Genomic DNA, 24,389 nt, shown 5'->3' with positions numbered 1-24,389 from the left:
GCAGAAATTTTTCCCTGCAAAAGAGAAATAATAAAACTTCTGTTTTGCCTTGGGTATGGTTGGAAGGGATAAAAAGTCTCTCTTGGTATTTTTTAATAGAGTGACATATAATTTATAATTCAAACAGGGAATCTTTTGAGAGTGGAAGAAGGTATTACTGTATTAATAATTACATCAGGACAAAGGACATTTTAATTGGGATTGTTTGGGGCAAACCAGAATGTATGAGCATCCTAATTATAACTACAGGTTAGTTGTCACATGAGTATTGGGACTGAAATCACACTATTTATATAGGTTGAAAAATAACCAAGCTGAGTAATTCTTGGTTGATAATTATTTCCAGGCACCCAGCAGGAAGAAATGTATATCCATTCTAGGAAAATGTGTCCTTAACCCTGGCCTCACAGAATTTGCTCAAAATCCCAGTTTACATGATCTTGTGATGGAAAATAAAAAGAAAAATCACAAAACTCATGAGGAAACAAGATACTACAAGCAAGAGGCAACATAAATAACAATTAGAGAAAGCTGATGAAAAAATACTGTATTTCAAATAATGGAATTGTATAATTCAGATTATAAAATAAGTACATTTAATATTTGTAAAGAAATAAAGGAGAGAATAGAAATATGAGCCAGATGTAAGAGAATACAAAATATGACCAAAGACTAAAGAGAGTTTTTTAAAAGAGACAACAATATTTTTTATGGAAAAAATAATTAAAATTTAAAATGTAATGAACAAGTAAACCATCAGATTTGACGTAGATAAAAGGAGAATTAGTGAACTAGAAGATAAAACTAAAGAAGTTAGCTAGAATAAAACATAGCAAGACACAGAGGTGGAAAATATGAAAAAGAAACTACGATATGTGGAGAATGAGGTTTAATAACCTAAAATTCACAGTTTTAAGTGTGATAATAAATAAGGTAAGAAAGACATCTCTTTAACTGTCTTTAAGTTAAAGAGATAATTACTGAGAATTTTCCAGGAATGTTGGACTACATGAATCTTTAGAATAAGAAAGTATAGTGATCCTGAGAAGAATAAAGAAATCTACATGCACATTTAACCTCACCTGAGTGAATCTACAAAGCACCAAATATGAAAAGAGGGTCTTCAGAGCAAACAAAGGGACAATTTACCATGGAAGAAACAATACTGATATCTGACTTCCTAACTGCAACAATGGAAACTAGAAACCAAGGACACAATATATTTAAATTATTGAGATAAAATAATTTGCAACCCAAAATTATATTCTGAGGAAATTATCTTTAAAGGATGAGGCTAAAATAAGGACATTTTAGACAAAAACTGAGAGTTTATGAGCTGACTCTCACTGGAGAATTAATTATTCAGGGCTGTACCTCAAGGGGGGCTTCCCAGGTGGCACAGTAGTAAAGAATCTGCCTGCCAATGCAGGAGACACAAGAGATGCAGTTTCAATCCGTGGGTCAGAAAGATCTTCTGGAATAGGAAATGGCAGCCTGCTCTAGTATTCATGCCTGGAAAATTCCATGGACAGAGGAGCCTGGCAGGTCACAAAGAGTCGGATATAAGTGAGTGAGCACATATACACACATACCTTAAGAAGTTAAAAAAAATGATCCTAGAAAGAAAGTATATGGTGCAATAAGAAATAGCAAGCAAAAAAACTGAACAATCAAAAAAGGTAAACATTAAATATGGGTATGTCTAAATCAACACTGCCTTATCAAATGATAAAATTAGGTTTCTGCTTCAGGCAGTAGTGGAATAAACGATATCAAGCAAATCTTTCAGCTGAAAACAATTATAAATTCTGGGAGACAGATAGAAAGGTAGAAAATAGCAGACAGACTCATTTATAGACATAAATCTAAAAGTGAAAATTATCAAGTGAAAAACTCATCAAATTGTATACTTAAGACATACACATTTCACTGTATGTTAATTTTAGCTTAAAAAAAAAGAGCTATAAAATATTAAATTCCAGCTGGTAGGCTTGCTTTTTGCCATGATACAAGTTAGTAATTTGAAAGGAACTCTTGTGAATTCTAGGCTAGAACAAATGAGTAAATAGTAAGGATAATACAAGCTAGATTTCTCACTGTTGAAGAAGGGAGTTTCAATTATGGAAAGGCGGAAGACTAGAATTTAACATATGGCATTAAACACTACATATAAAAATAAACTCAAAATGGATTAAAGACTTACATGTAAGACCTGAAACCATAAAACTCCTAGAAGACATAGGCAGTATGTTCTTTGACACTGGTCTCAGCAATATTTTTTGTATGTCTCCTCAGTTAAAGGAAACAAAAATAAACAAACAAAAAAACACTCCAGTCAAACTTAAGAACAATTGCATAGTGAAGGAAACCATCAACACAATGAAAAGGCAGCTTACCAAATGGAAAAAGACATTTATTTTCAAACGATATATCTGATTAGAGGTTAATGTCCAAAACATAAAGTAGTCCTAAGACTCAGTGTGAAAATATCTGATTAAATAAGGGGCAGAGGAAACAAATGAACATTTTTCTAAAGAAGACATAGAGATGTCCGTGGTCAACAGATATGAAAAGATGCTCAACACAGCTTATCATCAAGGAAATATAAATAAAAACCTCACACCTGTTAGAACAACTATTATCAAAAAGAACAGAAATGACAAGTGTTGATGAGGATATGGAGAAAAAGGATCCTTTGTGCAATGTTGGTAGGAATGTAAATTGGCTCAGCCACTGTGGAAAACAGCATGGAGTTTCCCTAAAAAACTAAAAATATAACTCCTATGTGATCCAGCAATTCCCCTCCTGAGTATTTTATTTGAAGAAAACAAAAACTTCTAGTTCAAAAAGATATAAGCAGCCAGTGTTCATTGTAGCATTGTTCACAAAAGCAACGATATGGAAACAACCTAAAAGTCCACTAACGGATAAAGAAAATGTATATACATGCAAAGGTATATACATGCAAAGGAATATTAGTCAGCCATAAAAAGAATGAAATCTAGCTGACACAACATGGATGGACCTGAAGGTATTATGCTAAGTGAAATAAGTCAGACAGAGAAAGACAAATACTGTATGTTTTCACTTATATATGGAATCTACAAAACACAGCTAAAAACAAACAAACAAACAAACAAATAGAATAGACTAATAGATACAGAGAAAAAACCAGTGGTTGCCAGAATGGGGGTTGGTTTGGGGGATGGGCAAAATAGATGAAGGGGATTAAGAGGTACAAACTACCAGTTATAAAATAAAAAAGTCACAAGGATGTAATGTACGGCATAGGAAACATAGTCAATAATATTACCACAACTTTTTATGGTACGTAATTGATCACTATGTTGCACATATGAAACTAATAAAATACTGTAAGTTAATTGAAGTAATATTGTATTTCAATTTTTTAAAAAAGGATTTCATTTAGGATCAAATATGATGTGCATAATGCGTACACAAATAATGACACATAATAAACACTTAACATGCACTAAAAAAGAGACAACTTACTAAAAAAATAAATTAGTATTATAACACTTCAGTATTCTTGCCTGGAGAATCCCCATGGACAGAGGAGCCTGGTTGGCTGCAGTCCATGGGGTCGCAAAGAGTCAAACATGACTGAGTGACTAAGCACAGCACATGATAACATGTATATTAAATAACTATGTTGCATTCACCCTGGGGTGCAAAAGCCTCTAGGGTAGCAAAAACAGAAATTACTTAAAATACTGGTGTGTTAAGAAAGAGGATGGCTTTAATGTCTGGACCAGCACTGTCCAACACAAGTTTTTGCAATAATGGAAATATTCTATAGGACAGCGCTAGTCTAGACATTTGCACTGTCTAATACAGTAGACACTAAATAACTGGCTTTTGAGCACTTGAAATAAAAGACAGTATAACTGAGGGACTGAAATTTAAATTACATTTACTTTTAATTAATCGAAATTTAAATAGCCACATGTGTCTAATGCTTATTGGTCAATACAGGTCTTGACAACACATCTTGTTATAAATATTGTAGTTTTTCAATTCCTTGCTTATATACTTGGCACATAACTCAAAAGGAGTTTAAAGCATAATGCCATTGCTATAATAAATCTCTTACTATTTCTGTCTATTTACTTTTGTAAACAAGTTTTCTCAGGGCTTACAATAGCAAAACAAAAATACAAAGAAACATTGATTCAGTCAGTCAGTAAAATTCATATATAGACACGTGAATTAATTGGGGGAAAAATGTCCCAGGCACCTCATTAACAGATGGGCTTTGATTAAAATGTACGTTTTTGCTTCAGTCAGTCAGTTCAGACAGTTCAGTTGCTCAGTTGTGTCCAGCTCTTTGCAACCCATGAATCGCAGCATGCCAGGCCTTCCTGTCCATTACCAACTCCCAGAGTTCACTCAGATTCATGTCCATCGAGTCGGTGATGCCATCCAGCCATCTCATTCTCTGTCGTCCCCTTCTCCTGCCCCCAACCCCTCCCAGCGCTAGGGTCTTTTCCAATGAGTCAACTCTTTGCATGAGGTGGCCAAAGTATTGGAGTTTCAGCTTCAGCATCAGTCTTTCCAATGAACACCCAGGACTGATCTCCTTTAGGATGGACTGGTTGGATCTCCTTGCAGTCCAAGGGACTCTCAAGAGTCTTCTCCAACACCACAGTTCAAAAGCTTCAATTCTTCGGTGCTCAGCTTTCTTCACAGTCCAACTCACATCCATACACGACCGCTGGAGAAACCATAGCCTTGACTAGACGGACCTTTGTTGGCAAAGTAATGTCTGTGCTTTTGAATATGCTATATAGGTTGGTCATAACTTTCCTTCCAAGGAGTAAGTATCTTTTAATTTCATGGCTGCAATCACTACCTGCACTGATTTTGGAGCCCCCCCCCTCAAATAAATTGTGGTAGTTTCCACTGTTTCCCCATCTATTTCCCATGAAGTGATGGGACCAGATGCCATGATCTTCATTTTCTGAATGTTGAGCTTTAAGCCAATGTTTCCTCTTTCACTTTCATCAAGAGGCTTTTTAGTTCCTCTTCACTTTCTGCCATAAGGGTGGTGTCATCTGCATATCTGAGGTTATTAACATTTCTCCCGGCAATCTTGATTCCAGCTTTGCTTCCTCCAGCCCAGCGTTTCTCATGATGTACTCTGCATAGAAGTTAAATAAGCAGGGTGACAATATACAGCCCTGACGTACTTCTTTTCCTATTTGGAACCAGTCTGTTGTTCCATGTCCAGTTCTAACTGTTGCTTCCTGACCTGCATATAGGTTTCTCAAGAGGCAGGTCAGGTGGTCTGGTATTCCCATCTCTTTCAGATTTTCCCACAGTTTATTGTGATCCACACTGTCAAAGGCTTTGGTATAGTCAATAAAGCAGAAATAGATGTTTTTCTGGAACTCTCTTGCTTTTTCGATGATCCAGCGGATGTTGGCAATTTGATCTCTGGTTTCTCTGCCTTTTCTAAAACCAGCTTGAATATCTGGAAGTTCATGGTTCACGTGTTGCTGAAGTCTGGCTTGAAGAATTTTGAGCATTACTTTATTAGCGTGTGAGATGAGTGCAATTGTGCGATAGTTTGAGCATTCATTGGCATTGCCTTTCTTTGGGATTGGAATGAAAACTGACCTTTTCCAGTCCTGTGGCCACTGCTGAGTTTTCCAAATTTGCTTCAGTTCAGTTCAGTTCATTCGCTCAGTCGTGTCCGACTCTTTGCGACCCCATGAATCGCAGCACGCCAGGCCTCCCTGTCCATCACCATCTCCCGGAGTTCACCCAAAAGTCATGTCCATCGAGTCGGTGATGCCATCCAGACATCTCATCCTCTGTCGTCCCCTTCTTCTCCTGCCCCTAATCCCTCCCAGCAGCTAGTAACTATTAAAATTTGGGTAATATATTTGTTTTGATTAACCGTGTAGAAAAATAATTGTGATGCTAAAAATATTTAATACAAAACAAATCTTAGCCTAGAGCAGAGATTTCCAAACGTTCTCAGCTTACAGGGCCCTTAGTGTTGCAGTGTTTTCTTCCTTATTCACCTAGGCTAGAAGAAATATCTCAAGAATTTAATAGTGGTAATTCAGGTCATGCCCAACAGATGTCGCTGTTTTTCTCTCAAAAATTCGAAATACTCTGCAGTGCACCTGTGAATTAACTGTAGTGCCAGGGGTGCCTCGGTGTACAGTTTGACATTCATGGATCTAGAGTCTTTGGCATTTAAAAAACAAAGCGACTGGCAAATCAGCATAAAGGAGTATTTTATATTCCCAGTGTTAGGAGTAGCTTTTAGGAGTGACTAATGGAAAACATAGAGGACACCAAAAAAAAGGTAGGTTTCAAGAATTCAAAAAGATTACAAATAATTTGGGGGCAGGCTAGTAGTGAATGGTATGATTAAATAGGCATCCACAAATGTATTTTGAAGTTTAGATTAAGTATACCATAATAGAAATAGCATCACCGACTCAATAGACATGAGTTTGAGTAAGCTCCAGGAGCTGGTGATGGACAGGGAAGCCTGGCGAGCTGCAGTCCATGGGGTTGCAAAGAGTCAGACATGACTGAGCAACTGAACTGAACTGAATTGAACTGAATAGAAATAGATGAATATATATATACATATATGTCAGTGCAATATAACAGGGAAAACATTTTTAATTGTTTGTAAAAAGCTGCATTCAATTTACAAAATAAGCCTCTCTCAGCTCACATCCCATCTTCCAACTCTGAAAGCTGCTTGTGGTCACATACTGAGGTGATTATCTGAGTAGCTATTCCTTGTAGACTGAGTAGACCATGGTAAGAAAATTTCCACTCTGGGAAACGTTTAAATGAATGAATGAGAGAGAGGGAGAGAGAAGAAAAAAATACTGTGAACTGGGAAAGAGAAATACAATGGATGGAAAACAATGTTAAGGAGACTAGAAGAAAGAGAAGGGGTTAAGGGTTAGTGGGCTTCCCTGGTGGCTCAGATGATAAAGAATCTGTCTGCAATGCAGGACACCTGGGTTCAGTCCCTGGGTCGAGAAGATCCTCTGGCAAAGGGAATGGCTACCCACTCCAGCATTCTTACCTGAAGAACGCCATGGACAGAGGAGCCTGGCTGGCTATAGTCAGTGGGTTAACAAAGAGTCGGACATGACTGAGCGACTAAACACATTTTCGCTTTCACTGAGGGTTAGCATGTGTTTCTTCGAATCTACAAAATGAGGATAGTTGTATTTTCCCTATTATAAATATTCTCTCTGGCATGTTCTATAAATAGTCCCTATCTACAGTTAGTAGTTTGTGGAAAAAGGAGTTCCTCAAGAATTACAGACATAGACATATAAAGTTATATCAAAATGAAATATCTCTAGTTAAACACATACATTTATTATTAATAAAATATTAAGATAGTTTATTCACCACTGAAACCATAAATATTTTTTATAATAAACTTGGCAGAATTTGAATGGAGTAGATACCTTGATTTGCTTATTACTGTTCTGTATTATGAGAGATTGTTCCATGACAAACTAAGGAGTTTTCTACCAATAAGACTTAAGAGAGCAGAAGTTCTCATCTTCAAATGGCTTATGGAAGTAATTTTCCCAGTCATAATGTAAAATTTGAGAAACTCAGGGTTCTCTGAAATGACTTCCTTGTCCAAATTAACTTTTCCCCACTCTGTTTTCATTTTTAAAGAAATGTATACAATTAGCCCATCTTTCGGTTCCTCATTACACAGGGGACAGTAACAGTCGTTTCACTGAGTTGCAGAAGTAAAGATACAGTCTAGGCAAGCCTCTGCAATGTCATAAAATGTAAACTACCAAAGTTGTTATTTTTCCACTGTCTCTCTCTTGCTTTGGCTTAAATGAAATACTGTGTCTTCAGGTTCTTAATAGTGGACTGGAGGTCTACCTTTGTAGATTTTCAGAGATTAATTTATGGTATTGTGGATTATATGAGAATTTAGAGATTAAACAATTTCAACTCTCTCTGCTATGTCCATCATTAGTTCATTTGATATGATTCTGGGCATTTCCCAAGGTTAAATTCTAAATTTTTCATTCACACTACCTTTCTGAATGTTCTAGATGAATCTTGTGACTTCACATATTATTAGTTTGGGCTGTCATATACCCATCTACAAATATACTTCTTATCTTCTAAATCTCTATACAGCATTGTTCATAAAACACTTTTAACTTATATGCCACAACTCCTGAAACATATTGAAAACCAAGTCTATCTCTCTCCAAGAGCTATCTTTACAAAATTTCCCATAATTATCAACAAGCCCTTCAGTGTTGGGCTTCCCAGGGAGCTCAGTGGTAAAGAATTCACCTGCCAATGCAGGAGACACAGGAGATGTGGGTGTGATCCTTGGGCTGGGGAGATCCCTTGGAGAAGGAAGTGGCAATCCATACCAGTATTCTCGCCTGGAAAATCTCACAAAAAAGGAGCCTGGCGGGCTACAGTCCATTGGGTTGCAAAGAGTCAGACATAACTGAGCAACGGAGCATAGACGCACATTTACCTTCGGTATTTCCAGGCTCATAACCTGGGTATCATCTTAATTTTTAATTTTTAGTTCTATTTTGACCTATAGTTATAAATTCTGCTACTTCTCCTTTGTAATAACTTTGAGATTCACTTTTCCATCAAAATCATAAATCCATCACACCTCTACTCTCCAGTTTTGCTACTTCCCAGCTCTCAGGCCTAAACTATCTCATGTGTGGATTACTATAATGGCCTAATATGATGGATGAGGAATTCTCATCATTCAACTTTTCCTATACCAACCAAACATTCAGAATATTTGTATGGTATTATTTATGCTTTATCTCACGTATCCATGGTGGTTGGTTGCCTATTTCTTATTTTGTAAAATCATGAGAGTAAGCACATCATTCAAGGTTCTTCATCACTGGAATTATAATTCTACATCTATTGAGATGATCATACGACTTTCATACTTCATTCTATTGAGTGCTGTATCACATTTACTGACTTGTGTATTTTGAAGTATCTTTGTATCCTGGAAATGAATCCCACTTAAACATGGTATATGATTACTTTATTGTCCTCTCGATTTCAGTTTGCTAGTATTTTGTTGAGGATTTTTGCACCTATGTTTACCAGGGATATTGGTCTATAATTTTCTTTCTTGTAGTGTCCGTTCCTAGCTTAGTAATGCTGGCTTCATAAAATGAGTTTGGAAATATTCCCTCTAAAGAGTTTGAGAAGGACTGGGTAAATTCTTTGAAATGTTTGACAGAATTCACCTGGGAAGCCATCTGGTCCTGGGCTTTTCTTTTGCGGGAAGATTTTTGAAAATCAAGTCCATCTCTCTCCAAGAGCTATCTTTACAAATTTTCCCATAATTATCAACAACCCCTTCAGTGTTGGGCTTCCCAGCAAGCTCAGTGATAAAGAATTCACCTGCCAATGCAGGAGACACAGGAGATGTGGGTGCAATCCCTGGGTTGGGGAGATCCCTTGGAGGAGGAAATGGCAATTATTACCATCAATAATTAATTACTATTTATATTAAGAATTACTAAATAATTATTACTATTAATAATTCAATTGCCTAAACCAGTTTAGATTTACTATTTCATGTTTCAGACTTGAAAGGTTGCAGGTTTCTAGGAATTTATCCATTTCTTCTAGGTTATTCAGTTTGTTGACATAACATTGTTCTTAGTAGTTTCTTATGATAGCTTTTATTTTTGTGGCATCAGTTTAATGTCTCCACTTTCTTTTCTGACTTCATTTATTTGAGGCTTCTCTCTTTTTTCTTAGTATAACTAAAAATTTGTCAATTTTGCTTATCTTTTCAAAATATCAGCTCTTATTTTTATTGATCTTTTCTATTGTTTTTCTCTTTTCTATTTCATTTATTTATGCTCTGATATTTATTGCCTTCCTTTTGTTAACTTTGACCTTAGTTTGATTTTCTTAAGGTATAAAATTAAGATGTTTCTTTTTTTTGAGATACTTCTTTTTGTTTAATGCAGGCATTTATTGCTAAAATGCTTCACAGAAGTGGTTTGCTGCATCCCATTAGTTTTGGTATGTTGCATTTCTATTTTCATTCTTTGTTTTGTTTTTTTTTTTATTCCCATGTACAAAACTTATTCAGTTTTTTCTCTCACTCAGCAAACGGAGTTCATTTGCCTTTCCTGGTGGACTGTGATAACTGACAGTCTTTCAACACACTTATTACCTTTAGGTTCCTTATTAATGGCTTAAATAAGTCTTTGATATATTTCCTTTCTGTTTACATGCAAGTCATGTTTTTAACCTTACTGATATCACAGATGGCTGTTACCTTTGTTTAGTGAGTGAAAGTTGCTCAGCTGTGTCTGACTCTTTGTGACCCCATGGACTATAGAGTCATGGAATTCTCTAGGCCTGAATACTGGAGTAGGTAGCTTTTCCCTTCTCCAGGGGATCTTTCCAACCTTGTGATTGAAGCCAGGTCTCCCACATTGTAGGTGGATTCTTTACCAGCTGAGCTACAAGGGAAGCCCAAGAATACTGGAGTGGGTAGCCTATCCATTCTCCAGATCTTCCCAACCCAAGAATCAAACCGGGGTCTCCTGCATCGCAAGCGGATTCTTTACCAATTGAGCTTTGCTTAGTGTGTAGAAAAAGACAGGCCTGGCTGCTGTCCTTGTAAGGTTGGCCCATGGCTGACATCTGGGAAGTTGGATTTCATGAGGTTTCCCACCACCCTGACTAGAGTGGCTCATGGTGCCTAAACTGTCTGTACAAACAATATGGTTTGTACAAATACCTCCTTTGCTTTTAGGAGTCTGAAATTTTGGTATGTTTCAGGCACAGGGTGCCTTTATGTTGTGGTTTGGTCACTAAGTTGGGTCTGACTCTTTTGTGACCCCATGGACTATATGCAGCCCGTCAGGATGCTCTGTCCAAGGGATTTCCCAGGCAAGAATACTGGAGTGGTTTGTCATTTCCTTCTCCATATTTTCATTTGTTTTAAGACATTTGCTCTTTGATTTCTTCTTTGACTCACCAGTTGTTTAGAAGAGTATTGTTTATTTCCACATATTTACAGATTTTCCAGCTTTATTCCTGTTATTCATTCTTAGTTTCAACTATTGTAGGCAGAAAAGATACTTGGTATGATTTCAATCTTTCTAAATTTATTAAGACTTGTTTCATAACCTATTAATCTCCCTAAATTTGTTAAGATTTATTTTGTGGAGGAAACTGATAGCCAAGGGGTTATCTCTTGGCACTGAGCTGTGCTGACTTGGGGATGAGGTATCATAGGTAGAGAGAAACTATTCCTGCCCTTTTCAGTGCATCTTGGGGCTTCTCTGGTGGCTCAAATGGTTAAGACTCTGTCTGCAATGCAGGAGATCTGGGTTCTATCTCTGTCAGGAAGATCCCCTAGAGAAGGGAATGGCAACCTACTCCAGTATTCTTGCCTGGAGAAATCTCTGGACAGCAGGAGACTGGTGGGCTACCGTCCATGATGGTAAACAGTTGGACAGGACTGAGTGACTTTCACTTTCTTTTCAGTGCATCTGTTTTTTCGTGAACAGTGTGCTAGAACTTCCCCACTGGATTCCTGGACTTTATACAAAGATACTTTTATCTGTGAATTATTGTAAAAATTGATGACATGTCAGAGGATGACAGAATAAAACACTTATTCTGCCATACTGCTAATTAATGACAAAGTTAGTGTGACAAAAAATTCTACAATAAACCAAGAGAACTATATATTCCTAATAAGGACAGTGCCCTTTCCAAAATTAAGATTTTTTTGAGTATAGGTCTTTGCCTACTAGAAGTTTAAAAGAACTAGAAGAAGTAGGGGGAAGGTAGATACAAAAATGAATTGGAGAAAGGAGAATAATGACAAGTAGATTAGACAGTTATCATAATAGTGCCAAGCAACAGATAAGAAGATCGACTTATAGTTAAAAATAGTGACTTGAACATAAAAACTTACACTTTCCCTTTGAATATTCCACTAAAATGAAGTAGAATGATCAAAAAGGGATAAACCCATAGGCCAAAGAAAACAGAAGAGGAGAAAAAATATTAAAATTTTAGAAGCCAGAAAGGAAATGGATTAAGTCAAACAGGTTAAATGAATGTCTGAAAATGGAAGGTGAAGTCAAGGAGGGAGACAGTTTAGAAACAAGTCAAATCATACTACAATCTCATAAAGACACAAATTGTAGGTCCTAGATATTTCTGAATGTGGGAGAATAGCTAAGATAGGAAGCAATGAGGACTGGGTAAAAGTCTGTATTAGAAAGACTTAGACCTACACGTAGCCTTTGCCAACTATATAGCTGAGCAAACTGGCTCTCTTTTGTCCATTGGAGAAGACTAGATATTTACTCTTTGAAGAAGTACAACCAGTGGGACTTTGAAGTGGAGTACCAGATTGGGCGAAAGACTGTATCCTCATCTTCAGAACTGGTGAATTATTGAAACTCTATGTATTAAATAGTGATAATACTAGCTACTTTACCAAAGTTGGCCCAAAGAATGCTGGAAGCCAAGTCTATACTCTCCAAAGAGGAGCTCAGAAAAATCCTCTCTGAAAAATCCATTATAAGCTAAAATATTTAGAAATACTGACATTTGGAGGTTCATAATAAAATGGTCACCAATAAAGTTGGTCATAATAAAATGACCAATTATTTTGCCTAACTTGACACCAATAAATAACAATCCACATTCATGCAGAAAGAGCTTTTGAAGATCTTTTTAGTAACTCAAACTCAGACACAAATTGAAAGCCAAGGACCAAGTATTTGAATAAAGGTCTTCTCTTGATACATCGAAAAACCAAATAAGAAAAAAAGAGGATTTGAGGAAAAAAGAAATCAAGAAGGAGAAAATAACCTCATAAGATCTGTAACGAATATTCTCAGAGAATTAAGAAAACATCTTGATTACATTCATGAGTCAAATACAAGAGACTATTAAAAAAGAAATGTTCTCTATGTAGTTATTCTTCAAGTTAAAAAATATAATACATACGGTACATTTTTGGTATTGAGTCCTTTGGTATACAGTCGCTAAGTCCTGTTTGACTCTTTGTGATCCCATGGACTGCCTCATACCAGGCTTCCCTGTCCTTCACCATCTCCTGGAGCTTGCTCAAACTCATGTTCATTGATTCAGGGATGTCATACAACCATCTCATCCTCTGTTGTCCCCTTCTCCTCCTGCCTTCAATCTTTCCCAGCATCAGGGTCTTTTCTAGTGAGTCAGCCCCTCGTATGAGGTGGCCAAAGTACTGGAGTTTCAGCCTCAATCCTTCCAGTAAATATTCAGGACTGATTTCCTTTAGGATTGACTGGTTTGATCTTGTTGTCCAAGGGACTCTCAAGAGTCTTCTCCAGCACCACAGTTTGAAAGCATCAATTCTTTAGTGCTCAGCCTTCTTTATGGTCCAACTCTCACATCCATATACAACTACTAGAAAAACCGTATCTTTGACCATACAAATCTTTGTCAGCAAAATGATATTTCTGCTATGTAGGTTTGTCATAGTTTTTCTTCCAAGGAGCAAGTGTCTTTTCATTTCATGGCTGCAGTCACTGATTGCAGTGATTTTAGAACCCAAGAAAATGAAATCTGATGTTTCTGCATCTATTTGCCATGAAGTGATGGGACTGGACACCATAATCTCAGTTTTCTGAATGCTGAGTTTTAAGCCAGCCTTTTTACTCTCCTCTTTCACCTTTATCAGGAGGTTCTTTAGTTCTTCTTCACTTTCTGCAATAAGGGTGGTATCATCTGCATATCCAAGGTTGATATTTCTCCTGGCAATCTTGATTCCAGCTTGAGCTTCATCCAGCCTGGCATTTCGCGTGATGTACTCTGCATAGAAGTTAAATAAGCAAAGTGACAATATACAGTCTTGTCATACTCCTGTCCAAATTTTGAACCAGTGTGTTGTTCCATGTCCGATTCTAACTGTTGCTTCTTGACCTGCAGACAGGTTTATCAGGAGACAGGTAAGATGATCTGGTATTCCCATTTACTAAAAAATTTTCCACAGTTTGTTGTCATCCACATAGTCAAAGGTTTTACTGTAGTCGATGAAGCAGATGTTTTTCTGGAACTCTCTTGCTTTCTCCATGACCCAGTGAATGTTGGCAGTTTGATCTCTGGTTCCTCTGCCTCTTTGAAACCCAGCATGTACATTTGGAAGTTCTCAGTTCACATACTGCTGAAGCCTAGTTTGAAGGTTTTGAGAATAATCTTGCTAGCACAAGAAATGAACAAAATTCTGTGGTGATTTGAACATTTTTGACATTGCTTTTCTTTGAGACTGGAATGAAAACTGACCTTTTCCAGTCCTGTGGACAACTCCTGAGTTTTCCAAATTCGCTGACACATCGAGTACAGCACTTTAACAGCATCATCATCTTTTAGGATTTTAAATAGCTCAGCTGTAATTCTGTCACCTGTTCCTAGTAATGCTTCCAAAGGCCCATTTATACTCCAGGATGTCTGATTCTAGGTGAGTGACCACACTATCATGGTTATCTGGGTCATTAAGTCCTTTTTTGTATAGGTCTTATGTATATTCTTGCCACCTCTTCTTAGTCTCTGTTAGGTACTTACCATTTCTGTCCTTTCCTTGCCTTGCCTGAAATGCTCCCTTGTTTATCATCAGTTTTCTTGAAGATATCTCTAGTCTTTCCGATTCTATTGTTTTCTTTCATTTCTTTGCATTGTTCATTTAAGAAGGCTTTTCTATCTCCCTTTCTGTTCTCTGGAATTCTACGTTCAGTTGGGTATATCTTTCCCTTTCTCCTTTGCCTTTTGTTTCTCTTCTTTTCTTAGCTATTTGTAAAGCCTCCTCAGACAACCACTTTACCGTCTTGCATTGCTTTTTCTTTGGGTGGCTTTGGTCACTGACTACTGTACAATGTTTCTTTGGGATGATTTTGATCACTGTCTCCTATATAATGTTACAAACCTCTGCTTCATACTTCTTCAGGCACTCTGTCTATCAGATCTAATCCCTTGAATCTATTTGTCACTTCTACTGTATAGTCATAAGGAATTTGGTTTAGGTCATACCTGAATGGCCTAGTGGTTTCCCCTACTTTCTTCAATTTAAGCCTGAATGTTTTTATCAGGTGCTCATGATTTGAGCCACAGTCAGCTCCAGGTCTTGTTTTTGCTAAGTGTATAGAGCTTCTCCATCTTGAGCTGCAAAGAATACAATCAATCTGATTTTGGTACTGACCATCTGGTGATATTCATGTGTAGAGCTCACTCTTGGGTTCTTGGAAAAAGGGTGTTTGCTATGACCAGTGTATTTTCTTGACAAAACTCTTGTTAGCCATTGCCCTGCTTCATTTTGTACTCCAAGGCCAAACTTGCCTGTTACTTCAGGTATCTTTTGACTTCCTACTTTTGCATTCCAATTCCCTATGATGGAAAGGACATCTATTTTTGGTGTTCATTCTAGAAGGTGTTGTAAGTCTTCTTAAAACCAGTCAACTTCAGCTTCTTTGGCATCAGTGGTTGGGGCACAGATTTGGATTACTGTAATGTTGAATGGTTTGCCTTGGAAATGAACAGAGATCATTCTGTTGTTTTGAGGTTTCACCCCAGTATGGCATTTCGGAGTCTTGTTGACTATGAGGGCTACTCCATTTCTTCTAAGGAATTCTTGCCTGCAGTAGTAGATATAAAGGTCATCTGAATTAACTATGCCCATTTTAGTTCACTGATTCCTAAGATGTCGATGTTCAGTCTCCATCTCCTGCTTGACCATGCCCAATTTACCTTGATTCATGCACCTAACATTCCAGGTTCCTACGCATTATTGTTCTTTACAGCATTGGACTTTACTTTCTCCACCAGGCACATCCACTTTGGCCCAGCTGCTTCATTCTTTCTGGAGCTATTAGTAATTGGCCTCTGCTCTTCTCCAGAAGCATACTGGACATCTTCCAACCTGGGAGGCTCATCTTTCAGTGCCATGTGTTTTGCCTTTTCATACTGTTCATGAGGTTCTCATGGCAAGAATACTGGAGTGGGTTGCCATTTCCTCCTTCGGTGGACCATGTTTTGTCAGAACTCTTCACCATGACCTATCTGTCTTGGGTGGCCCTGCATGGTATGGTTCATAGCTTCATTGAGTTACACAAGCCCCTTTGCCGTGGCAAGGCTGTGATCCATGAAGAGGATCACATTGTAGAATTATTTAAAAGTGGTACATATGAAGATACAGTCTGTGCAATTCAATGGCTATTTCAAATTCAGTATAGAACCGACTATAGCTATTTCTCAGCTATTAACTCTTGTCCTGCTACTTACTAGCCACATAACTTTGGGTAAGTACTTAAATTCATGGGGTCTGTTTTTTACCCTGTGGTAAAATGTAAAGTCTTTTAAAAACATTAAAAATGGCTAATATATAAAGTAAATAAAATACCAGCATATAGGGAGATCATCATTATTTTTTACTGTTAGAGATGTCATGGAAAAAAGATTTAACCAAATAAAATTAGCCCTTTGATATTATAATTTCTCTTCCTTAGTTTATCTTATTTATAAAAAGGTAAAACAGGAAACAGGTTTGGGATAAATGAAAAGGAAAAAAGGAATAGAATGCAAAACTTCCACTAAAACAACTGCATGAAAATACAAGATTGCTTTTATGGCAATCGCTTGTCAGATGTTGAAAGAGCTTGGTTATAATAGGGCTGCAGATAAGCCAAAAAAAGCAAATCAACATGAAAACAGATAAAATATAAGAAATAGAATAAAGATCATATTGCAACCTCAAAGCACATAAGTAGTTCACGTCCCCCAGCATTCATACACAGTTAATCAACCCACCTTCTTTCTACATGCAAGTTCTACTTGGCTCATCAGGAACTTTAACCCTCAGGCCAACCCTGAAGGAAGAATTAACCTACTTATTGAACCCTTAGGCAGTGTTCATGGTCAGAAAACCAGAAAGTATTTGAGGAACATACTGAAATGATCTCAGCAATTTACTGCAGTATCCCACAACCACTGAAGGAAGAGATTAAAAGTGATGTACTATTTTAAGAAAAAGTAGTCTAAACTTATTCCTTGGTTTAAGTTCTGCTGCCAAACGGAATTCTCAAAATACTTTGGAAGTGTAAATGAATATAAGATCTATTTTAGGTAAACTATTTAATGAAGAGAGGATAAAATATCAGTCACATTTAGGCGAGGAACATACCATTACTATTCACAGCCCAGCACACAAAAAAGCAATTTTGAATGACTAAGTTCAGTCTTAACCCAAATCATATTACAACAGTACAAACAAACTGGTAGATTAAAATGGGTTTGCACTCTAACATCTTAATGACACTAAAAACCAGCTGAATGTGAAATATACCCTTGAGAATAACTTGGGTGTTAACAGCCAAACAAACACAAGCCCACAAATTTTCCCTTGCCCTTATTTGCTTCCTCAATCTGCCAATGTGCTAATTCAACTGCTGATCTGCTTTAATCCCAATGTTTAGTAGATATTACAGTAAAGGAGTACGTCAAGGCTGTATATTGTCACCCTCCTTATTTAACTTATATACAGAGTATATCATGAGAAATGCTGGACTGGAAGAAACACAAGCTGGAATCAAGATTGCTGGGAGAAATATCAATAACCTCAGATATGCAGATGACACCACCCTTATGGCAGAAAGTGCAGATGAACTAAAAAGCCTCTTGATGAAAGTGAAAGAGGAGAGTGAAAAAGTTGGCTTAAAGCACAACATTCAGAAAACGAAGATCATGGCATCCAGTCCCATCACTTCATGGGAAATAGATGGGGAAACAGTGGAAACAGTGTCAGGCTTTATTTTGGGGGGTTCCAAAATCACTGCAGATGGTGACTGCAGCCATGAAATTAAAAGACGCTTACTCCTTGGAAGAAAAGTTATGACCAACCTAGATAGCATATTCAAAAGCAGAGACATTACTTTGCCGACTAAGGTCCATCTAGTCAAGGTATGGTTTTTCCAGTAGTCATGTATGGATGTGAGAGTTGGACTGTGAAGAAGGCTGAGTGCCGAAGAACTGATGCGTTTGAACTGTGGTGTTGGAGAAGACTCTTGAGAGTCCCTTGGACTGCAAGGAGATCCAACCAGTCCATTCTGAAGGAGATCAACCCTGGGATTTCTTTGGAAGGAATGATGCTAAAGCTGAAGCTCCAGTACTTTGGCCACCTCATGAGAAGAGTTGACTCATTGGAAAAGACTCTGATGCTGGGAGGGGTTGGGGGCAGGAGGAGAAGGGGACGACAGAGGATGAGATGGCTGGATGGCATCACTGACTCGATGGACGTGAATCTGAGTGAACTTGGGGAGCTGGTGATGGAGAGGGAGGCCTGGTGTGCTGCAATTCATGGGATCGCAAAGAGTCGGACATGACTGAGCGACTGAACTGAACTGAACTGAACCTCCACTTAGCTGATTCATTATATTGCCCCACACCCTTCTTTCTCTCTATTAAAACATGGCTGATATCCACCTTGCTGAAAGTTCATGGTTAATACACTATCCTCTGGAAAGTTCACAGTTAATATACTATCCTCTGGTATGGCCAGGTACTTCTTCCTCCAGTTAAGCAGAAGCTTATTAAAAATCACTTGTGTTTGTCTCCAATATTGTTTACGTACATTGCACTTGTTACTTTTATTACTTAATCTAGTCACCTGTATATAAGCTGATTCAATATGAATGCAAAAAGAAAACTGTAGACTGTACAAACAAGAACAGCAACAAACTTAAGCTGAATGCTCTAAAGGACTCAATAAAGAGGAAATTTAACTTGGATTTGGTGTGAATGAGACACTGGGAAAGACTGGAAGAAAACTTGTAAGTATCTATAAGCATTCTGTATTAAAATTGTTTCAAATATCTTACTATCTCCAAAGAAATCAAAATGTGAAATCATGCCTTGTGCATTTAGTGTGTGATTTTGGTGAATGTGTTGAGAACACCATTCAATAACCTACACTCAAAAAAAGACCTTGCCAGCTTTATACCTGAGGGTGCTGCATGTGTGCTCAGTCATATCTGATTCTTTGCAGCCCCATGGACTGTAGCCCGCCAGGCTCCTCTGTCCACAGAATTTTCCAGGCAAGAATACTGGAGGTGGTTGCCATTTCCTACTCTGGGGGATCTTCCTGACTCAGGGATGTAACAAGCATCTCTTGATTGGAAGGCAGATTCTTTACCACTGAGCCATCTAGGAAGTCTGTCTGAGTACTGGTGAATAAAAACAGTTTTATGTTTCAATAAAATGTTTAAGTATTAACATTTTTATTAATCCCAGCTATAAATCAACTTTTTTGGTTAACTAACAAATTTGTTGCTGTTGTTTAGTCACTAAGTCGTGTCCAACTCTTGCAATCCTGTGTAGTCCACCACACTCCTCTGTCCATGGGATTTCCCAGGCAAGAATACTGGAGTGGGTTGCCATTTCCTTCCTCAGCGGATCTTCCCAACCCAGGGATCTTGCCTGCATCTCCTGCTTTGCAGGTCAATTCTTCACCAGTGAGCCACCTGGGAAGCCCTTTAATTGACTAACTACAGGCCCCCAATTGTATTAGTTAAGAGGGTTCTACTCTGTTAATCTCAAGAACCTAAAGATTTATAAATGAATTTCAAACTTAATATAAGATTTCAAAGAGGAGGTAACAGCAAGAACTAGAACTACTTGGGAAGGATAATAAATAGGAAGAGAAACAAGGGTAATAAGGTTCACTGAAAACAGCTTTGAAAGGCAACAGAGACAATAGAAAGGATATTAAAAACAGAAACAGTAAATCGAAAGTAAGAAATAATTTAAAGTAACACCAAAGGATGGATGATTGATGTGAATCGAACCTGAAGATAAAATTATTAATTATTGGTTACAGTGAACAAAATTCACTGAGAAATGGTCATTTAAACTATGATGTACTCAGTGTTTGGATAAAGATGGTAGAGTAAGAGGATATGAATGTCACCTCCCCAAAAGAACACATTAAATATACACCAACATGTGGAATTCATCGAGATAGTTGGAGCTGTTGCCTTATATATTTTTTGTCTCCCTTCTATCTGTCCTATAAGGGTTCCAACTGCACATATATTAGGCCACGTGAACTTGTCCAAAACTCGTTGTTTCTCTGTCCATTATTTTTGTGTTACTTTTCCTTCTGTGTGTCATTTTGGATAGTGTCTATATAGGTCTTGGAGTTGACTAATCTTTTCTTCTGAAATATCTAATCTGTCAGTCCCTAACATGGTATTCTTTATCTCAGATATGGTAGTTTTAGTCTCTACAGATTCAATTAGAATATTTTTTATTTTGTCTTTCATATCCACACCTAATATGTTCTTGATTTCTTCTAAGTTCTTGAATACATGGTATTCAGTTGTGGTGGCTGTTTTAATGTCTTCATCTGTTAATTCTATCTTCTATGTCACTTTTTGCTTGATTTAATTTATCTCATTATAGGTTGCAAATATTTTTCCTCAGTCTATACCTTATTTTTTCACTATTTAACACTGCCATTACAATATCAAAAGTTTTCAGTTTTTTCTAAAGTCCAACTTATCTTTTTCATTTATGGTCCAGGTTTCTTTCCCCTTTATCTATAAAAGCTTTTGCCTAGTCCAAGGTCACAATGAATTATCTTAAACTTTCTTTAAGAACTTTTACAGTATTAGGTTTTTATTTTGTTTTGTTATTCATTTAAAATTAACATTTACATTAAGTATGGGTAAAGGTATCTATTTATTTAGCTCTAGCATCAAATACTGGAGAGGGCAATGGCAACCCACTCCAGTACTCTTGCCTGGGAAATTCCATGGACGGAGGAGCCTGGTAGGCTACAGTCCATGGGGTCACGAAGAGTTGGACATGACTGACATGACTCAGCAGCGGCAGCATCAAATACAGAGTCGGACATGACTAAAGCGACTTAGCAGCAGCAGCAGCATCAAATATTGGATAAGGCAATGGCACCCCACTCCAGTACTCTTGCCTGGAAAATTCCATGGATGGAGGAGCCTGGTAGGCTGCAGTCCATGGGATTGCTAAGAGTTGGACATGACTGAGCGACTTCACTTTCACTTTTCACTTTCATACATTGGAGGAGGAAATGGTAACCCACTCCAGTGTTCTTATCAGGAGAATCCCAGGGACGGGGGAGTCTGGTAGGCTGCCGTCTATGGGGTTGCACAGAGTGGGACACTACTGAAGTGACTTAGCAGCAGCAGCATCAAATATTGAAAAGACTATTCTCTCTCCAGTGGGTTATCTTTGACCCTTTATCAAAAAGTTGTGTCTATTTCTAGGCTTTCTCTCCTGCTCCACTTGTCTTTGAGTGTATCCTTACCTCATCATTACATTGTTTTGATTACTGTGGCTCATTTTTCTACATTCATTAAGTTGATGATTTAAAAAAGTGATGATGATGATGATACAGTAAATCAAATTGATTTTAGAATGTTGAACCAACCTTTCATCTATGGAATAAACCTGACTTGGTCATGGATTGTTTTTGGATATTATTCAACTCAATTTGTTAACATTTTGGTAAAGATTTTTGTGCTTATGTTTATGAGATGTGTTGGCCTGTAGTTCTCTGCTCTTACAGTTGCCTGGTTTTAGTATCTGAGTAATGCTGACTTTATGTGTTGGAAAAGGTTCCTTCCGTTTCTATTCCCTAAAAGAGGTTGTTTAGGACTGATATTATTTCTTCTTTAAATGTTGGAAGAAGTTGCCAGTGAAACCATCTGGGCTGTGTTTTTTTAATAGGAAGGTATTTTTAACTACAAATTCAATTTCTTTAATAGACCAAAAACTATTTCAAGTTATTTCTTCTTGAATTCTAATAGTTTGTCTTTCAAGGAATTTCCCCATTCAATTAGCTTATCAAATTTATTTACAAAGTTTTAATTTACTTATCCCATTTATCCATTTACTATCTGTCAGATCTATAGTGATGTCGCCTCTTCTATTCTTGGTCTTGATAATCTGCGTCTTCTCATTTTTGTTCTTATTCAGTCTGGCTAGATGTTAAAAAAATTTTGCATTCTTTGTGAAGAACCAGCTTTTGAGTATGTTGATTTTTCCCTGCTGCTGCTGCTTAGTCGCACAGTCATGTCCAACTCTCTGAACATGTGTTTGAACACAGGCTCCTGTGTTCAGGGGATTCTCCAGGCAAGAATACTGGAGTGGGTTGCCATTTCCTTCTCCAGGGAATTTTCCCAATCCAGGGATTGAACCTGAGTCTCCTGCATTGTAAGTGGATTCTTTACCCTCTGAGCCACTGATTTTTCCTTACTGTTCTCAATTTCACCAGTTTATGTTCTTATCTTTATTATTTCCTTCTTTCTTCTTGTTTTGGGCCTAATTTATTTCCTTAAGATACTTAGATTATTGGTTCAAAACTTTTTGGCTTCTAAAGTAAAGCATTAAAGCTTATTCCTCTGTACTTCTTTAGCTGCATCTTATAAATTTTCTAATGTGTTTTTATTGTCATTCAACAGAAAATTTTCCTAATTTCCCTGTGACTGCCTCTGTGATCCATGTGTTTAAATGCCAAAAATTTGGGTTTTTCCAGATATCTTTCTGTTATTGATTTTTAGTTTAGTTTAGTCAGAAAATATATTTTGCCTGACTTCAATAATTTTAATTTTTTTAAATGAACCAGAAAGTGGTTTATCTTTGTTTACATTCCAAGTATATTTGAAAAACATTTATTTTGCTTTTGTTGGGTGGAATGTTCTTATTTTTATTTTCTTAAATCGCTACTAAGTTTTTGAAAATAAAACTTCACTAAAATTTCTTCTTAGAAAGAAGTATGTCACACAAAGTTGGATTCAGAAATCTGCTGGTTCAACATATAAGTTGATTTTTAAAAATCAAAAATTATTTTATTAAAAATTTTATAATGCTAAGTAGTTCTCAATATGAACTTAATGATGTACATACAATTAATAATGACGTAAGAGACAAAGCACCAGAAAATAGATGCAAATAATGAATATGTTACCCCTTCACATGCTTACCTCCTGATCTGTTCCCAGGATGATCCAATGACCCATCATCTGTACTGTAGCCACACTAGTTTTATTATAGTTCTTCCAAGCAACCATGATCTTTTCTTATCTCAGGAGTTATTGAATATATTCTCTGCATGGAGAATACTTTCTTCCTCTTTTGTCTAATTTCTCTTCAGCTTTCAGAACTGATCTTGAATTCACTTTCCTCAGGAAGCCTTTGCTGATATGCTCTTCAAAGTTTAGGTCCTGCTAATATACACTTTCATGGCACCCAGTACTTCTCTTTCACAGACCTTGTTATGACTGAAATGAAAGATATAAGGCCAGATTAGTCAGATTATTAAAGATGTTATGACTTCTCGAAAGGTAGAGAATTATCTCAGAAAAGTTTCCAAAATGAGACATGGATTGACCAGCTGAACTGACTTAACTAAAACTGAATGTGACTTCTATCTTGAAGACTTCTTTGAAAGCAGAATTATGCCTTTAGAAGAATAATGAATGTCTCAGTCTTCCATATTACATATCGAAAATGTCCAAGAGGCTATAATTTATAAAATGTTGTTCACAGCAGGGCACACAAAATCAACCAAAATGAGAAATTCCATTTCTCTGTCTTTATAGATCCAGATAAGGTATCTGTTTCTCTAAGACATTGCTTGCCATGGAAAGGAAAATCCATATACAAATGGCAAGTTTGGCTCAAGTAACTTTTCTTTTACAAATCGAGTCTAAAAATTAATGATTTAGAATCCAGTAATTTCTTGTAAACTTTTAGGCAAAGAATTTGGTTGAAAGGAGTGAAAGGAAAAATAATCATTTTCATAAACATTTGGAACCTTGATTTCTTTTAAATAGCATTCAATATTACTAGGGAACACTTGTAGGAAAATATATAGAGCTTTCCTGGCAATGGAGTTGGAAGAGCTGCCTTCCCCATGTCTCTTGGCTCACTTTGTAAATTGTGTGTAACACTTTTAGACAGACACTGGCACTCATAAATTATACAACTTATCTGCATATTCCAGTCATGAAACATTATGCAAAGTGACATGATTTGCATAATGGATTCCTCTTGTCGCTTCACTTGCTCCGTGCTTTTAAAAAACAAAATGAAATAAAATGAAAGCATGAAAAGGTGAAAGCATTAAGTTCCCAGCCTTGCCTGTCTCCTTCCCAACTATAGTATCAGTTGCTTTTATTTTGTACAGGGTATCGGGGTGAAGGGAAAACAAAATTCTACACATACAAACAAAAAAGAAAAGAGCATTCATATGAATTTCATTTTTGATTACAAGGTACCTACTTTCTCAGTAA

This window comes from Ovis canadensis, chromosome 14 (assembly GCF_042477335.2).
Source record: "Ovis canadensis isolate MfBH-ARS-UI-01 breed Bighorn chromosome 14, ARS-UI_OviCan_v2, whole genome shotgun sequence".
Taxonomy (NCBI): domain Eukaryota; kingdom Metazoa; phylum Chordata; class Mammalia; order Artiodactyla; family Bovidae; genus Ovis; species Ovis canadensis.
This window is presented reverse-complemented; position numbering follows the sequence as displayed.